The sequence below is a fragment of the Asterias rubens genome, chromosome 10, assembly GCF_902459465.1.
Source record: "Asterias rubens chromosome 10, eAstRub1.3, whole genome shotgun sequence".
Lineage (NCBI taxonomy): Eukaryota > Metazoa > Echinodermata > Asteroidea > Forcipulatida > Asteriidae > Asterias > Asterias rubens.
This window is the reverse complement of record NC_047071.1, coordinates 4,952,198-4,971,558: the sequence shown is the minus strand read 5'-3', so window position 1 is coordinate 4,971,558 and position 19,361 is coordinate 4,952,198.

Genomic DNA, 19,361 nt, shown 5'->3' with positions numbered 1-19,361 from the left:
CTTGTATTTGTCCAAGATATCAAGTTTTAGAAATGACAGTACAGCGGAGACCATAAAAACACATCATTTGGTCACATGAAATCAAATTTTGTAACGTAGCTTATAAGTTAACTTTGTATATTTGTAAGAATTATGGAGACACTTAATAAAAAGACATACTTGAGAAATAAATTTTATTCTTGTACTATTTTTCGTTTGGTTTTTACCAAGTGTAAGTGAATGAAATTTATTAATAGATGTAAAATTTGCATCGGGGATAAAGAATATTAGTTTTGGTTGAAATGTAATGAAACAATCCATTAAGGACAGGAATGAATGTTGAAGCCTCAAACTTATAATAGAAAAATAAACAGTGATTGGAGAAGAAAAATACACACTTCTTATTACTTCTTAATGTCAGCATCTTTAATAAAACAAGAATCAATATAAAACATCCTTGTCGGAAATGAAAATGCATTTAATGTTTATCTCCTATAAAAAAAAAAAAGGAAAGAAAATAATATAACATTTCCTTGACAGTTAATCTTAATACATCAATAGCTAAGTCATGCCTGGTCTTTTCCTGTGAACAATCCAAGTTGTTACCTTGAGTTTGAGATCCCTTTTACTCAAAGCACATCAGCACCTGTTTATTATACCCCATCCCTGGAATTCTACAAACAAGATCAATTAAGCTTTGAGATTTAACGAGGATTGACTGAAAATCTGAATGGACAGGAAAACAACTAAAATGACAGACAGTTTGAGGAATCTTCAATTTCCGGAGCAGGGAGATGCATCCTGCGAATCTTAAGACAGATTGTCTCAAGTCATTCCTTAATCCTGTTCTTAAAGAAAGTCACTCAACAAGTGGGAGCTTAAACTACAGTTGGTCCGCTCTGTCCGTAGCTTTGTCCCAAACACTCCTCACTGAGGAGAGAACAGCTTGGCATAAAACCCTGACGACGGTTAGCTGAATCTCCAAAAGGAGGTTTTTTTCCTGCTGGAAACAAAATTGAAATCATCAATGTCAAATTCTTATCACCTTAAAGATGTAATCTTGTTGAGAAATTGTGTGGATACTTTGGTGGATATTTATTATCATTTTTTGAATTAATTTTAAAATAAAGCCTTGAAATCTTAATGTGTGACTCGGGGTGGTTTCTTTCCTCAGAACGTCCGAAAAATAAATTGGGAAAAAAAAAAATATTTTTCAAATATTAACTTGTTAGTTTTGCAGGATTTTAAAACTAACAGCAAATTATTGTGCTGTTCAAATTTCCATGGAATGTTTTGGAAAAAGATATTTCACCCTTCCCTCCCCCAGTACCCAGTTTGGGCCTCATCATTGCAAGGCCTAAAATTGATTATTGGGTAAATAATCGTTTACATAAACAAAACAAAACAGTCATGTCCTTGGTTATTTTACTGGATAAGCAAATACAAAGTAAAGGTAACTTCTACGAAGCGTTTAAAGGTAGCGACATAGATTGGTTCCTGTCACCCTAATGCTGATTTATAGGCAAATGTATCAATAAAGATCCAATAAATGTCATTTGTGAAAGTTGCAGCTAAATACAGTGTCTGATAGTTGAGAAACAACCGAAAATTGTCTCGGTATTTTCTTCAAGACCAACCACTCTCTGGCTGCAGCGGTTGAGAACGGACCTTCAGAAAGGTGTATTTTTAGTAAACCCTCAGAAATCTGAGAAAAATTCATGCTTAAGTCGTTTCACAGATTCAAATGTTTTGGGGTGAAAAAGTATGAAAACCTTATTCAAAGGGAATCCTTTCTCAAAATATTGTTTACTGTCAACAGCTGCTGTGCTTCTTACTAAGTTAGTTTTTAAGCTCATTAATTTGTCGAGTATTTACAAATCTATGAGCTTACCTTTAAGTAGCCCCATGGTTTAGGAGTAAAAAATGTTTCAGTTTTGTAGACATGCCTGGAGCGATTCCTCTGAATGCTATGGTCTGGATCCCAATCTCGTCAAGGATTTCTAAATAAACAAGAGTACAATCACTTTGACAACCCCCAGGATATTCACTTAGTCTGGAGGCTTAACTTATAGTATACATGTTAACATTCCTGGGATAATAAAAGCTAATCTTTTCCTCTGTCAATCTGGAAGGAGATTCTCAGAGTAAACAATAGTTAATTCTGAGGGTTTACGGGCGATTTTTATTAGTTTTATACCCATTTATAGTCACACTTATAGCTTTTATGTTTGACTGAAATGTTTAATCCATTCATAGAAAGGAAGCTTAGGTAAAGATATGATGATGAGAATAAACACTTAATTATTTCTCAAGACATTACAAAATGTTTAAGAAATGAGAAGTGCCTAATTGTCGCAAGGATTGTCCAACCTAGTTTATAACTGAAATATGGCCCCAAATTCAGGAAGAAAATAGCTATGTACCACCAAAGTGCAAGGACCTTGCTATATGACCCACCATCAAGCTAGGATTGAGGTGTTTTCAAGGACACCCTTGGTAACTGTCAAAGACCATTGTTTTCACAATTATTTAGAGTAATTACCAATAGTGTCCAGTGCCTTCAACAAGCATGTAATTAGCTAACGATCTAGCCTTCTTCACATTAACACATAATGACCTAACACTACACCCTCGATACACCTGTTACATCCAACACTACCTACAAATAATGTGTCAATCATCTTACAATAATTAATTACTCATCACCTTTTGCTGTGAGGATTAAGGTTATTAGTTGCAGTTCAGGAAACAAGGCAAAACCACCCATCACACATCATCAAGGCCATCCTTCGCTAAAAGCTTTCAAGTGTTCCGAATAGAAACAAGTTGTAGAGCAACTTCAAATTGTACCTAAATACAGAAAAGTTGTAATAGGCTTCATTAATACTGTGAGAAGGAAGAAACTATAAATAAGAAGTAAACTTGCGCAACCATGTGCAAATCTCTTTAGTGGGAGTGTCAGCTCTGAATAAAGCCGGTGTGATCTCGACGTTTTGAATAGTGTACTCTTTAGTGGGAGTATCAAATGAGTATCAAATGTTTAGAAAAATTCTGGTCAAATGTGGTTATCAATTGTCTCATGGTGTTACCGCAAACCAAGTATCAATTGTCTTATTGTAATAAACAGTGCTATGGCAAGTCCTAATGCTTGTAGGTCGGATCATACTTTAAGTCAGTGCTTCATCAACTCATCATCTTCATCTATGTGTCCTTACAAAGGCAATGGAGATGGGGTAACCATTTGAATAGCAGGCCTGTATGCTTCGTTTTTGAAAGGGCAAGGGCACCAAGTCATTTTGTTGTGGCTGATGCCCGACTCAATTTTTGCTTAGCAAAGACATTTGTTGAGCAGTATTTTCTGCTTAACAGCTTTATAACATTGGGTCCTGGTAACATGGATTTGAATGAATGAAAACCAAGATGGTTCCTATTTGATATAGGTCTATAGAACCATAGCCCCATTAAAGTCATTTCCTGCTTCTAGACTCGTTTGTTATCTCCAATTGCTCATTCATATACTAACAAAAATTAAATAGCATTGGCACCAGACTCATCAGAACCCAGTCTCTGAACCGGCCTCGGACAGGAGCCAAATTATAAAAGGTTGCCTAGACTATGGTGGAATTTGGTTATTTTTTGACGTTACAAGATGGTATGTTAATTCAAGCAGACAAGTTTCACCTGATCCTACCACTACTTGTAATTGGCTCGGCATGACTTTAAGAATGAATAAACATCTCTTCCAAATGGATGTGACTCGGAAACCCTATGCACCCTAGAGTTCAAAGCTCGGTTGTGTGATTCTAAGGACTTCATGAACTTCACGTCTTTTTGAAAAGTCTTTAAAGACTTGATGTTAAGAACAAATTGGCGCAGCTGTTTCGAAAACGCTGTTTTTGTAATTGTGTGTTAGAGCTGTATGTACATGATGAGGATATAATGACATCATTTTATTTATACCTATTTATTTTGGTTTTACCCTTACACAGATGTATGTTATAGCACTGTTTACTCACTCCCCAAATTCTGTGAAAAAAATCACAGGCTTATAGACCTTTCTTTTGTTGATAAACAAACCGCCTTGGTTGGCATGGTCGGCCGAATGTTAGTAAAACACTAAATCTTAAAAAGAGATGTTTTAACCAAATTCAGCATTCTCTGCAAACTTTCAATTAAATAAAATACCTCTCATAATTATTTGTTTTGTTTTTAATAAAATCAACAAATTTGGTTACATTGTTACAAAAAATAGCGATCTTTTCTTAATTTGCACTTACGGCTTTCCATAGTTTTCCAATCTGGGTTGGCAAAAACTCGGGCTGTGACGTTGCAAAAGAAAGGTCTATTACTCGGGTGGAATTCGAACCCATGACCTTTGTCATTCTAGAGCAGCGTCTTACCAATTAAATTGTATAGTTCTAAGGCTAAATAGACTTCTTATATAATCTTCGAGAACTTGGTTTCTCAATAATTTCTCTTGATTCTCTTAAAGCCATTATACATTTTCGGTACAGAAAAACAAATTAAAAGTTCAGATTTACAAATAATTTACAGGGTTTACAGAAGGTAATGGTGAAATATTTGTCCATGAAATGCTTTACTTTTTGAGACAACATTAAAACAATATCAATTCTTGATAGCGAGAATTATGGATTTATTTTAAACACTTGCGGAAACAAGGGTGGGTTTTCCCGTTATTTTCTCCCGACTCTGATGACCGATTGAGCCTAAATTTTTACAGGTTTGTTATTTTATATAGAAGTTGTGATACGCGAAGTGTGGGCCTTGGACAACACTGTTTACCGAAAGTGGCTTTACCAATGGCTTTAAAGTGTGTCACATTATTAGCATTTCAAGTTCTACCTGAAAATGTAAGTAAGTTGACTTTAATAAAGAAATAAGTGTCAGTGTTTTTTAATCAATTATTTAAACTTTGCTTGTCATGTGACGGCTAGTAATTGCTTTTTGTTGATTGATAAATCGTTGATCGTGATTTGTTTACGACAGGTTAATTAAACTAAACCTAAGGTACTTTTTCTTTTTAATTGAATTAACATTCTTTTTCCTAGTTGTTTGCTGTAAGTTTTATGCACTTGCACCTGTAATTAAGGATTAATCAATTAGAAATCAAAGCAAGTATGTGTTGCCTACGCCCTACCACAGCCCATAGTAGTAAGCCGCGCTGGTTACCATGGAGTTTGGCATGTACAGCCCAAAGGAAAATGCGCATTATCGCAGAATTATTTCGTTAGCAGCCTAATGAATTTGGGTTTCACTGTGTTGGAGTTTTTCGAAACAATCCCATAAACCCATGAAAAAGTTTGTTGGGGATATTAACCAATGGATTATAAGCTACACTAAAAACTTGTTCAAGGGTTAGACACAGGGACTGATGAATCTTAGCAGACACATTTTTAATTTCAGTATAAAATAATTATTTTAATGTTAGTTGTCTTGGCTACAGCTATTCAATCGTTTCAAATTGTTTTAGAATTCATCATGGATCCAGAGTCGAAGTTGAACCTTTTTTGATCAATTGCTCAATTTCGCTGGATATATTCAATAAAACAACCCATTTCAGCTGATACATGTTCAACTCCAGGTCTCCACCAAGTCCAATTTACCAATTACAAACGGTGCACGCAATAATAAAACATACCACTTATATTTTCCTAGTATTTTTCAGCAGTGTGTTTTGTCTGACTGTAACGAGGGTGGGCATTTGTCACCTGTGCTCCGTTTGTGGTATAATGGGCACAGCGGGTGAGCAGTCTGCGTTCTAGCATTTTATCATGTCTTAATCAAAATTTGATTTAGACAAATTACAAAACGGTAACATGCAAGAGCTAATTTTCTTGATGCGTTTGTCGGGGGGGGGGGGGAAAATAAAAGTGGAAAGTATTAACTTTGTTTAGGGGTGGTTTTCTGTCGGGCGTCCACTTTGACCACAAGTTTGACAGTGGAATGACTTAGGTTTGGAGCCAATTTGATCAAGTTAGGAAAATCCTTTTTTTTTTTTTTTGTACCAGCAAAATGTATCTCAGTCTTTTTACAGAAGGCCTATACGTTTCTAGATTTTTCTATTTTTTATTTGTATTTATTTGTAACTTTGATTTGCCCTTGGGAAAGAGTCTATTACGGTTTAAACTTCAGGCCAATAGCAACTCTTGCATTTATATCATTTGCTTGCTTGGTAAGCAGTTTGTAACGGCCAACTCACTTTTTTTTTCTTTTTCTCAGAAATATCTCTTAAAAGTGTGCGCTCAGAATCGTTTAGTTGGCTCAAATAAGAAAGAGATGACATGATAGAGACATTACCACAAGTCCATTCCGAAGTTTGACAGCCTTTCTAAATCTATCTTTCCTAAACCCCAGTCTCCTCTCCCACCAAGCAGCCAGGATCATGATCTTGCCATTTTTAATTTACAACCCGCAACCTCCTCCTTTCTAAGATCCTTGTTTCCTGACCTACCCCTTCCTGAGGATTTCTTCAAGATATCCATCTGTAAATCCTCCCTGTATTAAAATTCAAACTTCTTAATCTGACTCCATAAATTATGGAGAAGGACCAACTTTATTTGAACCTCTCCACCCAGATTAACCACTTTCCCCTGAGTTGGAAGAAGGTTCTTAAATAAAAGTATGTTGTTGCTGGTGAACTAGAGGTACTGTAATAAAAGAGTCACAGTGATGAAGTTTTTAATGGTTTATGGTCCAGAGTGCTAGTGAGTGTTCAATAAGATTTGCAAGCATGATGACAAAGTGCCCAAATACTAAATATAATTCTTGTTGATAGAGGCAATGAATAATTTCAAGTAAAAGTCGCCAAACATCTTTTTTAGAATCTTGATTTTTCCAGGAAGTGATTGTGTGTAAGGACAAGATTGACTTCCCTCCACCTACTAGACTTGTGGACAAGTCGTTAAATGTTGGTCGCCGATGTGAGCATTCATACTCTGTCCATGATTCTCTTACACTGGCGATGGTCTCACCAGACTGCAGTGGCCCCCGCGAGACAACTGCTCTCAAGACTGTGGTCTCATTTAATGGTGAGCAGTCAGGGAGCCAGCAACCTTGCGCGAGAGCAATCAGCGCGAGAGCAATCAGCGCTTGCGATCGAGGAGAGCTAGCTACTGAGTGTATCACGCTGTCGCATCATTAACAACTTGCCCACAAGTCTATCACACATGTGAAACTAATAGCTCCAAAACGACAATTGTGGTTGTCAAATTGCTAAGAACTACGCAAACACAAACAGTAAATCACATTGTGTTTTTGCTGTTAACCTGATTCTACCTAGCAAGACCCTTCAGTGCTTAGCAATATTTGTTTATTTAGCGGCTTTAAGTAAATGTTCCTTGGTCGGATATTCTTTATCGGAATAGATCCACAAACAGTATAGATTGTATTTTGGCTGTTTACCTGTTCGTGCTAAGCAAGATTCTTCAGTGCTTAGCAATATTTGTTAAGGCTCTTGACATTTTCCTAATGGAATGGATCCTAGAGAATTCAATTATTGGGATGTTCTTGAGCATCTTTATTCCACCTGTCTGCTTAATATAAATCAATTATCTGCCCTTGGGTTGTTGACTTTATGACTGTGATTGATTACCCCATGATATTTCTTGAATTAATAAAACAGACTCAGAAAGACATTAAGACATGACTAATGAGGGATCACCTTCCTATTCAAATGACCATCTAATTGTTGTAGTCATTGTTGTGTTCTTAAAGACACTGGACACTATTGGTAATTGTCAAAGACCAGTCTTCTCACTTGGTGTATCTCAACATATGCATACGATAACGAACCTGTAAAAATTTGAGCTCAATTGGTTGTTGAAGTTGCGAGATAATGGAAGAAAAAAACACCCTTGTCACAGGAAGTTGTGTGCTTTCAGATGCTTGATTTCGAGACATCAAAATCAATTCTGAGGTATCAAAATCAAATTTATGGAAAATTACTTCTTTCTCGAAAACTACGTTACTTCAGAGGGAGCTGTTTCCTTACAGTGTTTTATACTATCAACAGCTCCCCATTACTCATTACCAAGTAAGGTTTTATGCTAATAATTATTTTGAGTAATTACCAGTAGTGTCCACTGCCTTTAAGTTACCTGTGAACACTTGTTCATTTAACCTGAGAAATGTTGCTGTTAGTTCTTCTGATGCATGATGTACAATGTGCCTCCCAGTCTTCAATTTTTTAAAAGTTGGAACAGAAACTGGAAGAAGAAGACAATGTACTGAAGATAATGTTATGTCCTAGTTTATTGCTCTATGATCCTAGAGACATACTTTTCTAAGGAAGTGATTAAGAAAGTATGACACATAGATGTTTTTGTAGGTTGATTGAGGCTTTAAAATTTAGAAACCTGAAGACAGTTAAGTTTGCAGTAACATCTTGTACATAGATCTTTTTTATGAGTTGTGGTGGAACAAATTGAGGTTTCGATTAGTATGCTGAGATTGTCTTCAAGAGGGTGTTTGTTGTTATACCAACAGTAGCTTTTCAACCTGATATACTGTAAGAAACAACTTTGTCTTAAATGTGGCATCCTTATTCAATTAATCTTCCAACAAAACATCCCAGGACTATCCTGGAAAGTTTCCAAGGGAAAAACAAGAGGTTGCTTTAATGTGGTAACATGTGTTGCATGTTTGGAACATAAGTCAGGGAGGGGGCGGAGTTACAAGGGGGAGGGGAAGTATGTGTCACCTTGAAACACATGACAGTCAACCACATAATTGACATGACCCCATTTTTTTGCTCTGTGCGTTCATTTCGCTCTGTGCGTTCATTTCGCTCTAACCTGTTGAATGTTCAGTGTACAGCAACATTTTTAAAGTACTTTCAAAATCTCACTGAATATTCATTGTTTCATAAATCAGTTGTCAGGTAGGAATGGATTTTTTGTTTTGCCACTTTTAAAGTCATTAATCTTCACTTGATTACCAAATTGTTAATGGTAAACATGGCTGTAAAATTACAATTTCCTGATGCTGAAAAGAATGGTGTTTATATTTATTGCTGGAGAAGTCATTAGCACCCAGTTGAGGCTAGTTCATACTTCTTGCGAAAGGGAATGCAAACCAAATTTTTGTGACATTTACAATCAGTACGCACTGTTTTGTGCAATCCGCATGTTTCCGCTTTGTTTCAACAATACACAGGAGGTAAGAACCTGGCTTTCCTCGTGTGTCGAGAAAAGGTTGCTAGAGTTGCATGTCAACTTGAAAGCTCTAATGACAAAAAGCATCAAGTATCAACGGTCATTTGTAGATCTTTGTAGATCTTTGTCGATCTTTGTAGATGTTTGTCGATCCAATTAATGAAACTCCACCTTCTTCCTGACTGAATAGTACAGTAACTTCCATCAGAGTTGTCCCCAAATCCACTGATCCTGTTAGTGGTTGGAAAAACCTTGTCTCTTTAGTAAAACCGACAAGTTTTCCCTCTTCGAAACCTGTCAGGTTTGATTTAAGCAACCTTGGTAAGACTTCCCCAGCAATGTTCAGTCGGCTTTCTTAGGGGAAATAAAAGGATATCCCTAAGGACTTGGTAAAGTCTATAGACTCACATTCTCAAAGAGGAAGTAACTAGCTCTCGGTAAGAGATTCTGAGTCGTGCCTCGTTATTGCCTTGATCTGCAACGAGAGTGAAATGGAGACAGCTGAGGGCATGGATTGATGACATCATGGTCCAGAGGTGGTCCCCGCTATTTTTACGTTCACAGGAAGTCCGAATATTACAAGTGAATGCGATATTGCAATTTGAATGGCTGTCATGTCGTGGGATAACCAATACATGACTAGCATTTTTAAGCATTTAATACAAGGTATTTCACTAATTGATTGGAATGACTTTACATATTGGATGAATAGATTGCTGATTAAGACTTTATGAACGGCAGCTACCTAAGTGTTGATCTGGTGGGGGTTGAGGTCAAAGGTCAGTATCCAGGAAGGGGCTGGCCTAATGCTTGCAACAGGTACATTTTGAATGTCAGTTGTCCCCTGTTTTCATCAGTAGCCTGTAGGTATTGGGGTGTAGAAGCATTATGGAGAGCATTGAACAGTCGAGATAAGCAAAGCGTGGGTTTACACAGTGGACTTGAGTCAATGCGGTATGGGGAGGGGGGGGGGGGGGTTGAGGAAACTTGGGTATCACAGAGCCGCTTAGCCTATGAGTGGCTCTTTGTTCTAACCTCTCAACTCAGATGAAATATTTTCCTACACTTCATTTCCATTTGTATATAAATACAGAAAATGGCAACAATCAAAAACGGCTATACCTGTATGGGCCGACTAAAAGCCTTCAACAAGTATACGTTGTACAACTGCTGCAGCAGTTGTACAACGTATATAGAAGCAAATTGTTACAGCATGCTGTAACAATATGCTTCTACCTAAAACCACATGCTTCTAGGTGTACATCCACACACCATTGAACCTACATAAAATATATGTACATGAAAATGGTTACTGTAGGATTGGAGGTTTTGAAACGCGGAGGAGATTACTTGGTGGCTCTGAGAAGTAATGTTGATATATCCTCAAGAATTGTTGTTCCAGAAATAAAAACTTTTCAAACTTTCAATCAGGAGAGATCAAAAGACAAGACAATTTATGATGTGAATTTCAAAGAAAGTTAAAGAATACTTTGAAATTTCTCCAAATGTATTTTACGAGTTGAGGAATCCTGCAAGCCAAGGATCAGCAACCCTTCCAGACACTGGCAGCCATATATGTCAACAAATATCAAAAACTGCAGATGATAAAAATCAGGGAGCGGCTCTTTAAGATCCCAGAAGTCCCCCCCCCCCCCCCCGATCAACTCCTTGGCGATTCTTGTCATCATCAGAGACATCATCTTGGAAGTGATTTGGCGATTCCCTGCAGGTTTGATATTTGTGTTGATGGAAACCGGATAAGGACAGCGTAATGGTTGTATGACTGTATCCTACAGGATGTTGTGGTAATAGAAGGAGAAGAAGATTCACTTCATGGTGGCTAACACTCGACTCAATTGAACACCTCGGATAAATAGACATCTTAGAAACACTCTGGTATAGTAAAGGTTTGCGGTAACACCATGTAATGTTAATCTCTAAATGAGTGTGGGGTGGTTTTGAAAACAACCGTTTGGTTTTAACTTGACGTTTCGATCACTATGCTCTGATCGTCTTTCTCCAATCCTACGTATCCCTAACACTCTGCTTGTCTTCAGAGGAGTCTTTAAGTTGAGCTGTGTATTCCTAGGTGCCTTTTTGAGATATGGTGGACACTAAAGGCCAGTTTGTAGACGGTCGCGCGATGGAAATTTTGATGCGCGACACAGTTTAAAGTCATCCCTGAGGCCTAAAAACTATGTATTTTTTTTTATCGCGCGTCAAGATTTCCATCGCCCAACCATCGCGCGGCCATTGCGCGGCCATTGCGCGACCATCGCGAGACCATCGCGAGACCATCGCGAGACCGACTATAAACCTTAGGCCTTAAAGGAGTGAGCTGTTTGGTTTGGGTGTATACATACAAATTTACACAAACTAGTCACAGTGTCATAGTATTGTAGCCACTATAACTCAAAATGACTTATTGTCCCATTCCTTTTGGGCCTTTTACATGTAACGTGGAGGCAACCAACTGCAGTGCATGCTACAGGACCACTTTAGTAGCACATGAGTCATTTTTCAAACAATGTCTTAGGATCCACAAGACAATAATGTGAACATTCAAATGTGAATGCCTTTTCTTCATGGAGACCCCTTACATAGGATGTCACACTCTTTGTAACGAGGCCCTCACTGAGGCAAAGTAGGCAGATCATTGGACGATAGCTAGTTTGGGTGCGTAAAAACGTGCGTGTCACCTGAGTGGACCAGCAACGTTGCACATTATACAAGGGGTCTATTCAAGTTTATTTACAAAACTGGATGTTCACTTCAACGTATCATTGTTTATAGGCTTTGTAAATGAAATTTAACAACCAGGGGTCGATTTCACAAAGAGTTAGGACTCGTCTTATCTCGAGTTAGGACGAGTAACTCGTCTTAACTCAGGATTAATCTTAAGGTCCGCATGCTACAGTGCAGGGTTGGGACTCATCCTAAGTCCTACGATTAGTCTTAAGTTAGGAAGAGTTTTGTGAAATCGACGGCAGTATCACATGTACCAAAAAACAAACAACAGACTTGCAGCTGTTATCAAATTTGAAAAGACAAAACTTTGAAGAAAGTATCCGTTGAGCATAACAGGGACTTTTGTCATAATCATTGCAGTCGATTTCAGATGCAAACAATTAGACCTCCTTTGATTTTGATTCTTCTTGATTCAGTTCTACCCAAAAGAAATTGTCCCTGATATTCCCAATTTCCTTATTTATCGCAACGTCTGTCTTCGCAACTGGACATGTGTTGTCTGGGGTGAAACCACGGTGGCTGGTGGCCAACTTGTTGTTGCTCCTCCATGAAAGGGTGTTTGGTTGAAACTTTTCTGAATCTACTCAGGGTGTCAAACAACCCTCAGGAATCTTTTGGGAGAAAAGGGAAAAGGTATGGGTTTTTATCCATCTTTTGATTTTTCAAATTGTCCTCATAGTAACATCCCCTTCCATTACCAATGTACATCATGGTACTCCACCCAATAGTTGTTGTTGTTTTTAGTCCTTGTCGTTTTGTCAACTAGTAAAATACTTCAGTTGCACATCTCAATCGTCTTTTGTTACTGATTGAACAGATATTGTATGATTATATTTGCAAGTAGTAACATCTGAATGTTTTTGTAATTCAGGAACCTATTTCTTAACTTTGAATACTAAAAAAAAATCTGTGAAATTTTCTAATTAAAGAGACAGTTATTTATCACAATATTGGTTTTCTTCTTTGATTTGATTTGAATCGGTTTGTTAGGAAACATTATGTCGCAGCCAAGGGCAGACTTGTGAAATATCTTTGTGAGACTGAGTGATAAATTTGCTGTCTAGAACTCAGAGTTTTAGAAATTGCATGATGCATCTCGTGCCATTTAAGATGCTACTAAATGCACTAGGGAGAAACCCTCTTGGCAACCATTATACTTGTCATTTCAGGAAGTATATGATATTCACTAATTCAAAACAGTGTCAGTCTTCTGAAAGTCCTTTTGCTTTGTTTTTTATTTCTGTCCATTCACATTTCCCCTTATGATGCTGATCTGACGTACAGACAGGATCAGTGGATCATAACACTTAAAAATTGAGGTGTGAAACCAAGTGAACTTGATCCAATGTGCCATCCAAATAGGACTGTGAGTCTAAGACCCATCACGCTGACTGGACTGTCCTCATTTCCTGAGAAGGTACTGCCGCTGAGACTAATTGTACCCTACCCCTAAGATGGTTAAAGCATATTATTCACTTAAAGACATTTGCTGAGTTATGTCAAAGTTTGACTTGCTTGTCATGTTGGTAAATACTTTATGTCAACTGAAGGAGGAAAGAAATCTTGACAGTTCTAGTCATGACTGACCTCCTCTTTATTTCCTTCAATTCTCACTTTCCCCGAGACCCTTTACTTTATTCTCAAGACAGTTAATTTAACCCTTGAAATGAAGTAATTAGTTTTCCACCGAGGATAAAGACTAGCTTACAAGAGGCTCAGACCATCAAAACAGCTGGCATTAAGAAATTCTAACCCACATCTTAGATCTTTTCTAAAATGGCTACGGCTGCGCCAGTTGATCACTGCAGTGGCTTGTTGATGTAGCCAGTAGCCAAAGGCGCCACAGCTGCAGTTTTTGTTAAATTTTGAAATGAGTCGCTGGACAAATATAGGAATTGGCTGTGTTTGAATTTGAACTTAGTTACTACCATTTGCTGTAGTGAGTCAGTGATGATGAAAAGTGCCTAACAAAACTCTTTTTGTCACTACCATGTGAAATGACTTGACAATCGGAGATGTATAACTTTTTCTTTTTTGAAGGGTGGGGGTATTGGGACTGGTATGCTCTCCCTGGTTCGACACTACCTCCCGGCTCATTACAACATGCTTTCATTGATATTTCAGCTGTATCGGAAGCTTTCTTGAAACAGCCACAGTGTCTCCACAAACTCACTTTTAAAATCCTAAAGAAACACCCTTTTTTTCCACCGACACAATCAACATTCCATTAACTTGAACTTTCGCTTGTTTCAGACACACACAAAAACACTTCAAAAGAGGGTGAAGTTTGACCCCACAAGATTCTAAAGGGCCTGGGATGTAGTTTTCTTTCCTTAGTGTTTTGCTAAATTCTCTCAGTGGTTTATAAATCCTTAAGAGTGCTTGTCTTTTTCCGGTGTAATGGGAAAGCCTTTGGTGTTTGTTTAAGCGAAGCCGCTGCCGACACAGAGATATTGTGGCAATGTCCCACTTCTTGACATTTCAGAATAGTCTTTGAGGGTTCCTCGTCCCTTGAAGCACAAAAGTCATCTGAAGTGTTGCCTCTGCTCTTGTTTATGAAAGGAAGTTGGACCCACTTGAAATGACTTGTTTGTAGACAGGCTGTGTATGGTTTTAACCCCAATGTGCATTGCTCTTATGTTAAGTACATCTTCAAATTCAAAAGGATCAAGAATCCATGGAGTGGAACTAAGACAACAAATAAGACGTGAGTTGTGGGTTAGTGGGTGCCTTGAGGAGAAGGAATAGTCATTCTGGAGTCAAGTCTTCTTTAGATATTGCTGGTTTGGTTGAAATGTTTCAGTTGAGATCCCCAAAATGATTGGATATGATTTATGTGGAGTTGAAAACTACCTCATAAATTGAAAGCTTGGTTAAATAAAAGGAGGGTTTGGCTTCTTTTCCAGGATGGTTGACTTGATCAAGAAAAAAAAAATCATCAAGTTCGCAGTTCTCCTTCTGAACCAATAAACCTTTTAAATTTGTTGATAGAAGTCAAAGGGCAAGCATGGATAGTGGTTAGGAGGCAAGCATGGGTCAAATGATGAATTCTGGATAACATTACCTCTTGTCTTCTTTAGATGTTATAAGAGAACTTGTAGAAAGAAATGCTTGCACAATAATCAAAGTAAAGATTGCTTTGTAAAAGTATAGACCTATTTCACCTGACGTCATCATCAGAATAATCTTGGATGTGCCATTTTGGTGGTCAATGTCAACGTGTGTTATTCAGTGAAGTGCGCATTTTTAGGTGCTGCGGCGTTTACACGTAAGCCTATTGACCACCAACATGGTGAGCGTGGCATCAGCCACCGCGTGTGACGCGCGTGCAAGGGGTCAATAGCAACGGAAGTTCCACATCCTGGTGTGCCTCTTTAATAATAAGAAGATGATGTACTAAAGCAGGCCCTTAGTCTTATCTCTAATAAGTCATATCAACAGCTCGGAGTACTTCTTAAAGACTGGTAAACATGTTATTATAAACCAGATAACTGTAGATTAAGTCTAGTCCATGAATCTGTCAGATAGTCTTATTAGTAAGTAATTGCTCTTGATAGACGGAAAGACATGAGATGACATTGAAATAGTTGAGATAAGATGATTAAGATTAGAGTATGATGATGTGATGGTTGTCTGCGATGGTGGTCCGTCTTAGGTGGTGATCTGAGAGGCATTGGTGAATCAAGTCATGGAGGTCTTCCAAACTATATAGTTGTCTTTCTTGTGAGGTTTGGGGAAGGGGAAAATGAGGCAAAATACCGTTTTAGAGTTTCCCTCTTGAGGGTGGGAGAGCTATTAAATGATCTTACAAGTTCATCAAATTGGTTTACTTTCACTAAGGAAGTAAGAAGGGTATTGAAGAGATGTAATAAAAAGTCATAAACAAATTGATGAGGTATACTAAATATTTGTCAAAGTGCTTTAATTTGGGGTTTTCTGTGACAGTTCCTTGGTGGAAAGCAACTTAAGACACATTGTAATAATGAAGGAATTATAACAAAGAAATGATGACGATGTCATGAGGATAAAGGACTGAAATTATTTAAAACAAACGAGTCGTTTCATTGCTCAAATAATTTTTGTGTTTTGTAAAAAAAAAAAAACCCAGAATTGAAACCAACGAGGCGACATGTCGGCTTGTAAAATATTTCTTGCTTAACTATATAACACAAATTGTCATTCCTTCCTGGTAATTATTGTGTTTTCAGACTTTCTTCAGTAGATTTGTTCTGACAAAAGGATTTGAACTGAGTCTAGAAACAGAAAAATGGCAGGAAGCAAGAGGCATGCGTAGCTTGCCTTGTCTCGGCAATCCATATTTCCTGCATACATTATGCATATAGATTATCTATAAACTCTCAAATAAATCACAGAAGACAGCACCAATTTATATAATTTGTCGGTAAAACCTTTTAATCCAAACATGACCAGTACAAGATTTCTTACAGAAAAGTTGTAAATAAACAAAGACAGCATAGTCACCTAGTAAAAGTAACAGATTCAACCATTTTAATAAATAGCATTTTTTTAAGTATTTTTTTTTAATGAAATGAAAATAAAGTTTAAATGTCGTAGAGCTAGTACAAAATAAATGATACTCTACTGAGTAGAGTGAACAAGAAACAAAATCACTTTTGGGTGCAGTTTCTCGATGGTCCATTTGGTATCAACTCTGGTAAACTCTGACTTAACCAAAAATGTAAAACCAGGGCTAGTGTTAATCTTTTACACGTCTTGCTGTGGCCCCAATGCCCTCTTATACATAGTTACTCATGAACGTTCTGATATTAAAGTTTAAAATGTCCATTACATAAGAAAATCAGCCTTATCACCACAAGACTGGGAGTCAGGCTTGAAATCACTAATACAAAAATTGAGACAGTCTTATAGAATACATAAATACTGCTAAAAGAGGTGCAACACCATATTTATTATTTACTGATACAGACGTAGATATGACTGATTTAAAAGCAACGTTTATACACACCTCTTACACTGTTTCCCAATGATCTGCCTTTTGAGGAGTCAAATTGTATGGACAAAGATGTGGTGGAACGATGTGGTGGAATGCAGTGCGTAACATGCGCACTGTGTAGTAACACACGTTGCCTCCAGTGCCGAACCTGCCCACTGTGCAATATATAACACATGTTGCACTGTGCAGTAACACACAGAAATATGACTCATAAATTGGCGCAATCAAGATTTGTTGTTGGTAACATCAGGTGATTTGGGTCAATAAAGATATGACAACGTACACCAGTGTGTAACACATGCTTTTTCAAAATAATATACACCCCAATTACTTCATTTATTAAAACAAACAAAAAGCGTTATAAAATGTAGTAATTTTTGATAATAAATAAAAATGTGTAGGTAAATACAATTTACATCATGTGTACTTTACTGAAAAGTTAACATACTTGTGCAATGTCTCAGAACAGAGAAAAAACAAGACTTGTTACAAAAGCTTAGATTGATCTTAAGATTAAGTTTCAATCTTAAATCACTAAAGAGTTATCACCAAGAGTCCTTGTAAGTCTAAAGAGATGGCTTTCAACTCTTGCAGTGCCTGCTTTTTGTTTGCAAAGTTGAAACCTAAAATGCCAAGCTGTTTTGAGGTTTTCAAAACTCTGTATAAAATAAATCTTTCTGTATCTTGCTGCTTTTTGTTGCCTTGGTACATCCCGAAGTCATGGTATTTCTTGACTGGTTGTAGATGTACGATTGATGACATTTTTTGAGTACATAAAACAGATCGTACATGAACGTTAATGGCTTTTTCAGGATACATAAAATAAATCGTACATGTACAACCTTGGCAGTGAATGAGTTAATGGTGATTGTGGTACATGAGTGTAATGACTGTAAAGGCATGAAGAGAATGAGTTGCCAAGTTTCCCCTAACAGCGTAATGTTGTGTTATCATTCACGAGAACACAAGACCAATGTTAAATCTTCGTTGGATCACCACACCACATGATTAGTCACTTCCATGCTTTACAATGAATACATCCATCATTCAGTAACAAACTTGTTGTTGTTTTCTTGTAAACAGCGGTTTGATCAAGTCAGCTGCAAGGTTTTTGAGTGGATGTGTAGACAACAACTTATATGAAAATACTGATGTGTTGGAAATGCTTTATTGTATATTAACAATACTTGATTTAAGTTTACAATAAGAACAAGTTACTTAACTTTTGTGGAAAATTGTTCATAATACTCATTTAATAGAATTGGACCAGATAGTTTGAATGCATGGATTTGAAGGAGAAATAAATCAATATGGATTCTTTTTTATATTGTATAATGTGTTCTTTCGACAGACTACACAGTTTGAAAATAAATAGAAAACATTCCAGTATCAAAAACAAATTAAGAAAAAGTAAAACTCAAAGGGGCTGAGAAAACCCAATCCTACAAACCAACCTTATAATATAAGAACATGTGTTTGACCAACTCAACTTAAAGAAAAAGAATCAGTTCTTATATAATTACAAGATATCTATTATTTTAGAAATTCAACTTACAATTAACATTTAGGTCACTTATTAAAACTTTTAAACCTTTGGTATATAAAGTATTTGCTTTAGGTAACGTTAATTAAGAACAAGTTGAGTTCATTGTTACATAGGAGCAAAATCCTGCAAAAAAGAAGAAGATCAAATCAGAAAGCAGACTTTGTTCTTAAAATATAGACATTAAACTGGTTTCCCAGTGTTTAATATTTACAGGAAAATACAAAAACAATAGTCTCTCCCTAGTGACACAGTTTGAAATAAAGTTCATCCGCAGAGTGCCCATCTGTCTTATAGGAAAAACAACTTGGAAGTTTTTTGAGTAGTTTTGGGCTCTTAGTCGCATAATATTTTTGTGACTGTGACCCCGTTATACACTAGATCCAGAAAGGTGGATCAGACCCGGATCTGATCCTGCATTTTTAATTCACCTGTGTAGTAGGGTTCAACCCTGCAATTGGCAGATCTGGGCCCAATTGCATAGAGCTGCTAAGCACAAAAATTTGCTTAGCACGAAATTTCTTCCTTGATAAAACAGGCTTACCAACCAAATTTCCATGTGATTTTCACGATAATCAAACAAAAGCTGAATACCAGTAACAAGCACTATGCAACAAATGGACATTTGGCTGGTAATCCTGTTTTTATCGGGGAAGACATTTCATGCTTAGCACATTTTTGTGCTTAGCAGCTTTATGAAATTGGGCCGTGATCTGGTGTAAATGCGATGACATAACTGATTGGAACTAGATTTTACAATGTCCTCACTGATACACATTGGATGCTCTGTAAAATGCCTTGTTCTGTAAATATCTAAACCTTCTTACTGCTTAGAAATTGTTACGGATGCAGTCTAATAGAATGGAAGCTCCATGATGGCAATGGTGTGACATGTTCTCTGTTAACTTTCTGTTGTCTTTCTTAAGCAACGTTCCGCTATTTT